A 6246-nucleotide genomic window follows, 5' to 3' on the forward strand; every position below is an offset into this window, starting at 1 on the left:
TTAAAGTTATAAAAATTTCAAAAAATTTTAAACATTTTTAAAAAACTCTAAAAGCAAATTAACATAACAATTTTGTCTCAATTAAGCATTGATCAACAAATTGAGAGACGTAAGGAAGTCAAACAATAGCAAATCAAGAATAAATAAAGGCTATTGAATGGAAAAAAATTTTGGCAAAGTTTTGGAAGCATACAAAAGGGGTTAAACATGGAAGCAATTGAGGTCGTGACACTAGCCTTAAGCAGTCCCAAATACAAACTAAGTTTAGAATGCAAATTGAATCTCTAGTAAAAGTCAAAGTCCATAGCTAGACCACTTTCAAAAACCAATAATCGAGAATCAATTCAAAAAGAAGGTAGTAAGCAATTGACATTAATACAAAGCAAAAATTAAACGTAGAAAATAGTAGAAGCAATCAAGATCAATGGGGGTGAAAATAGAGCCAACCTAGAATTCAAGTTAAGGTAGCCAATAGAAGCAATTTCCAATAAAAATAGAAGGCAAAGATTTTGGCAGCAAAGATTTTCAAAAAGGTTTTGGCAAATTAGTAGGAAACAAGAATTCAGCATAGAGATAATCCACAACAATTCTAAGAGGCTAGCAATTACGGAACACAACAATTCTATGATCCACCCATCAGAAAAGTAGCTAACCAAAAGTTAATCCAAAGTCGAAATAAAAAACTAAAAGAATCAGACCTAAACAACCCATATCAGACCTAGCAACCATTCACTGCAAAACATAGAATCCAAATAAAAAACCCCCCAAAACTATACCCAAAATTGAAACCTATAGTCCAAAGAGCAAACAATTCATCAACAAATGGCAAAATCAAAAACTCATCAAGAAGAAACAAAAAGCAAAAATCAGTGCACAAGTAGATAAACAAGAAAATAAAAAAAATAATATTGCAAAAAGTCTTCCTAAGGTTTTATGGCATTTCAATTGGATTTTTGGAAAGATTTAAAAGTTGGGATTTTGGGTTCAACTTGAAAAGAAGAAGATTAGTTGAGGTGGTGATAGCGGTAAACTGCTAAGGATCTGGGTTTGTTTTGTTAATATTCATGGCTGGGTTGGAAGAAGATATGAACTAGGGAAAGTCTGAAGGTTTGAATTCTAATAAGCGATGGCATTTTAGAAATTTTTAAAATTTTTAGAATTTTTTTTCAATTTCTTAAGAGTTTTTTTTTGCATTTTTTTAAATCTTTTTAAATTTTTTATATTTTTTTAAAAATTTATTTAGAATTTTTTAAAAAATTTTTTAAATTTTTGAAGTTTTTATAATTTCAAAAATTTTGTTGAATTTTTTAAAATTTTAAAAGAATTTTTAAAAAAATTTTCGTTCTATGCTAACGTGGCATTGATATTATGGCACTAACTAGACATTTTTTTACACATGTTAGCATCTTGTTAGATGCTTATGGCACTTCAGTATTTGCAATTAACATTATTAAAGGTTAGGGCAATTTAATATACAAAAATCTAGTTTAAGTACCAAATTAATTTTTTTTTGCTTAGGTATCATATTAGAAAAAATGCAATAGTTCAGGGGCCAAATAGGACATTCTTTTTTTTTTTTTTTTTATTTTAAAGGAATGTTGTGGTGAATCTTACGCAAGAAGAGTTATTTTTAAAATTTACCTAAATGTTGGAGAATTTTGAGATAATTCATTAGCTTAAAGATTTTCATAATATTTTTAAATAAAGATTTTCAATAAAATTGATTTTTTTTTAAAAAAAAAAAGAATGGAAATATCATTAAATTTCAAAATTAAATCATTTTTATCCAGAACAAAAAATAATGCATGATTAATTAGTACAGTTTTTGAACGAGCATTGTAGGGGTGCTAATCCTTCCCTACACATAATCATACTTATAAACCAAATTCTGCTTTCAATGACCAAATTATCTTTTTGATAAACTTTAAATTTATTTTTTTATTTTATAAAAAAGATAACATTTTTAGCTGATCAATCACACACCCAACAAAAAAGATTGGTGGTGACTCTCTGTTTATCTTGATTTTCAAAATTGTACATCCTGTGATCAAGTTCATGGGCCCTCCATTGCGACAGCTTGGCAATTCCACTAAGGATATTTTTAGAGTCAGACCAAAAATTAATCTAGCATTATCTAAGTTTTGGATTTAATGGTTTTAATTGATATTTAATTTAAACTCCCTTCATTTTAATTTTTTGAAAAATGTTGCATGTTAGTATCCCTTTTTTATTTTGTCATTTGTTCTTCTCTTATATTATTTTGTTTGATATATCTCTTTGCACACACTTTGCATATGCACTTGCATGGATAAGCTTTAGACTTCGACTCTATCCCTATTAGGAGGAAGTAAAGTAACTACACTTTTGTGAGGGGATAAGCTCCACATTTGCTAGCGAAACACTTTCACTTAGATTGAACCCTTTTCGTTTGAAGCATACAATTGGTAAGGATTGGGGGAAATGATATGGGAACATTTAGATGAATAAATCCTTACCTTGCACATCATGAATCGTAGGAAGCCTGTCTAGGGTAGAGTCATGCCATTTTTTTTTTTAAAGAAAACCACCAAAAAATTAGGATGCTTTTATATATTCTATTGTATTATATATTTGCTGTGTTGTTTCCAATATTTATTTATTTTAATTATAGTTTCATTTTTTTCCTTAATTTTGCTTCATACATCATATAGGCATCACATTTTAAGGGGTATATTGTTTTGGGTTAGTTATCACAAAAAAAAAAACTATTATGAAGCCATTAGTAGTATCAGCCACCTATAAGAATTATTTAAAAGTTAAGAGCTAGTTAGAAAACACTTATGAAAAAGAAAGGGACTATTTAAGGGTTGGTTATGTCTCTACACTTCTATAATTAGTATACGTGGATTTGAGTTAGAGTGATATAGTCGACTAAGAAGCTATATGGAAGTAGTGGGGAATAGAAAAGAAAAAGTTTTTCAAAGAAACCTGGGGATGTGGCAATGCTCATGTCAGTAAAGATTGATGAATCACAAATTAGGGCTATAGCACCGTTTTGGGGTCCATCTTATCGATGTTTCATGCTCAACCAAGAAGACTTAACCTTCATAATTAAAGAATACTCATTGCTGCTTTGGATAAAATTTGCCAATCAAGATAATATCTACCGAAAGAGTAAAAGACCACAGATATAAAATGAAATTAAAAAAGATCACGTAAATAGGGTTTGAGAAAATAGAAAAGCACAAGAAGGAAAAGATTGACATTGAGATAGTTTCTTCAGCATTTTTGTTAAAACATATAAGGAAACATCTTAACGATGACTGTGGATTGGATTTGTTTGCCTTGGCCATGTATGGATTAATGATATTCCTTAAAGTACTAGGATACATAGAAGCATCAGTGGTTGATTTTTCGAGCAATTAGATAAAAGCATAAATCTTTCACTAACCATCTTAACGGAGACCATCAGATTGCTAAACTTTTATGGAAAAAATGGTGAAAAACAATTCATAAGATGCACACAGTTGCTTTATATTTGGATTTAAAGCCATTTTTTAGGAAAAGAGAAGATATCTATTTGGCCTTTCTCCACTCATTTTGTTTCGATCAAAGAGTCCATCACCAAAGAATGGCAGAGGCATTGGACAAAAAGAGAATGGATGGCATTTTTTCTAATGCTCACTAATAAGGCCATAACATGGAAAGCACCGTAGATACTCTCCATAACCATACTGTACTATTGTGGAAACAAGTCATGGATATCATTGCTAAAAATATGAGGGGTAGTGAGCAATGCACCTTTTATGGTCCAAAGGTAATATGATTCCTATCAGTTCATCCTTATGACTCATGGACTCAATTTGCTTGTATTTGACTAAAAGGTGCCTAATTATAAAAGAGATCTGAGAAATCATCAAGGCATGGAAGCAAATTAATCAAATGAACCCAACCAAATATGCAAATAATGTTGTAAAAAGGTATCTTTCATGGAGAATGAAGAGAGTTAGTGAAGTTAGGCCCTTGCCAATAGATGTTTCAAAGCAATTGCCCATCCCCACATCAAAACCTATATTGATAGCTCTTGATATTACCCAACGAGAATTTGTGATCAAAAAGAAAAAAATAAAGAAAGAGAATATGGCAATGATGGATCAAGTCAACCAGTTGAGGCATGATTTAATAATGAAAGCTGATATATTATAAAAGCTGGCCAAGGGATGAAAAGTATTAAAAGAGGATTTACAAGATCTTCACTAAGAAAATAAAAGATTGAGGATGACATTGGGCCTTTAAAAGGATCTAAAAAAGAAATAGAAAATTGAGAAAAATGGTAGAATACTAGAAGAATAAAGCTCGAAAAAATAAGGAAGCCATCATCACACTCATTTAAGAGTAGAAAGCTTTAAAAGATAAGTTTTTTGGTATTTCCACAAAGATAGCCAAATGACATAAGGAAAACAATAAGCTAAAGGCCAAATTAAACAAAGAGCAGAGTAGGAATTCCCCTATGCAAAATGAGAAAAAGACATTGAAACAAGAGTTGATGAGCTTGAAAATCCAATTGGTTGAAAATCAAAATCATATGGATAAGATTATGACCAAATGACAAGAAAGGGAGGACAAATGAGCTTGTATTTGTAATATAAAAGTAAAGGCTCGAGAAATATGGAGAAAAGAAAGCTTGGAGAGCAAATACTATATAGAATACCTAACTTCTCAAATCTACAAGGCTATGCAGAAGGCCAACGAAATGGTGAAAAAAGCTGAAGAACTCGAATGAGAGATCATACCAGCTCAGGATTGTAATTAGAAATTGTTAAGCTTTTTATGCAAGGCTATGGAGTAGTATGCTCAAATTAAGTGTTTTTATGGTTTTAATAAGCAAATGATTGAATGATGTACAAGGAGTTATATGGTTAATGAATGTTTCATTTGCTTAGATCGATTCAAAACAATACCCTATTTGCATTACATTGCATTCATTTCATACATGCAATTTAATTAACAATAGTAATAATAACGACGACATTTTACAATGTGCACTAATTCATGATTAATAAATAAAAAGCTCAAGGATAACGAAGCTAAAGAATTTAAGTCAAGCAATTTCGTATAGGTTTAACAGTCACTCCAAATCTTGAATCATGGATGGAGAGAACATAGTAAGGTTTGAGAGGGTCGAAAAGGCATATGAGGAGAAAAAGGAAAAAATGATGGAAATACAACTGAACATTGAGGCACAGATATTTGAATTGAAACAATTGCTAGCTAGCTCATTAAAGGGAAAATGAGTTGTTGGAACACCAGAACCGAGAGATAGGAGTAATACGGAGGAACCATTGTACCTTTAAGGGTTCATCCCACCTTAAGTTCAAGTTTCTTGGGGAATCCATTTGCAGCCACTAACCATATAACCTTACACATGCACCAATCTATCTGCTAGTTAACCCTAGATTCACGTAAATGTCAACCAAGGATTGGGCCTTGTCAATCCCATCATAATACCAAACTTAGATAACCCCACTGAACAAGAAAAGCTATGTGGACCACCAAAGAATTCCACCATTGATGCACTCCTTCTTCAAACACATCATTTGTTGGTTAAGAAGTGCTTTGCCATTCACCATCTGGGGAGGAAAGAATTTCAAAGATTGATTGTTTGATGCCAAGAAAAGCTTTCTCCATTCCATAGTATTTTTTTGCTCACTGTTCACTGAGACAGGTGTAGGACCTTGATCTCTATTGCTGGCAGCCTCCCACTTTTACCAGAAAAAGATGGATTAGGAAACCTACTAGCATTTTAGTAATCAAATCAAGCACCAATCTTAATGATCCAATCAGCAGCAGAAAATGTATGAACTAATGAATGGAATCAACAATGCAGGAAAAAAATAATAATTTCAACAAAAAAATTGGCGGTTATGTAAGAAAGTTAGCGATTTTGCAAGAAAATATTGGTAGTTACGCTAGAAAATCCTCAGCACATGAGAGACCTGCAAATGTGAGTTGAGAGCATTTTCTTAACATACGCCTCTCTCCAATTGAGGGTTTACCTGTTTTGAAAATTTTATTACTAAAATATTGATTACATTCTCCCAAGTGTTTGCAACAATTTAGTTTATACTTTTGCTGCAAAAAAAGTAAGTAACTCCTATTGCAACATAATTACTTGTGTTGCAAAAAAACTTTTTGGTAACAAAGTATAAATTGTTGCAAGTTACGGCAAATGATACGGTTGCAAAAGTATTTGCAACAACGGTTAAG

This window comes from Durio zibethinus, chromosome 4 (assembly GCF_047325235.1).
Source record: "Durio zibethinus cultivar Kanyao isolate XHJ-2024 chromosome 4, ASM4732523v1, whole genome shotgun sequence".
Taxonomy (NCBI): domain Eukaryota; kingdom Viridiplantae; phylum Streptophyta; class Magnoliopsida; order Malvales; family Malvaceae; genus Durio; species Durio zibethinus.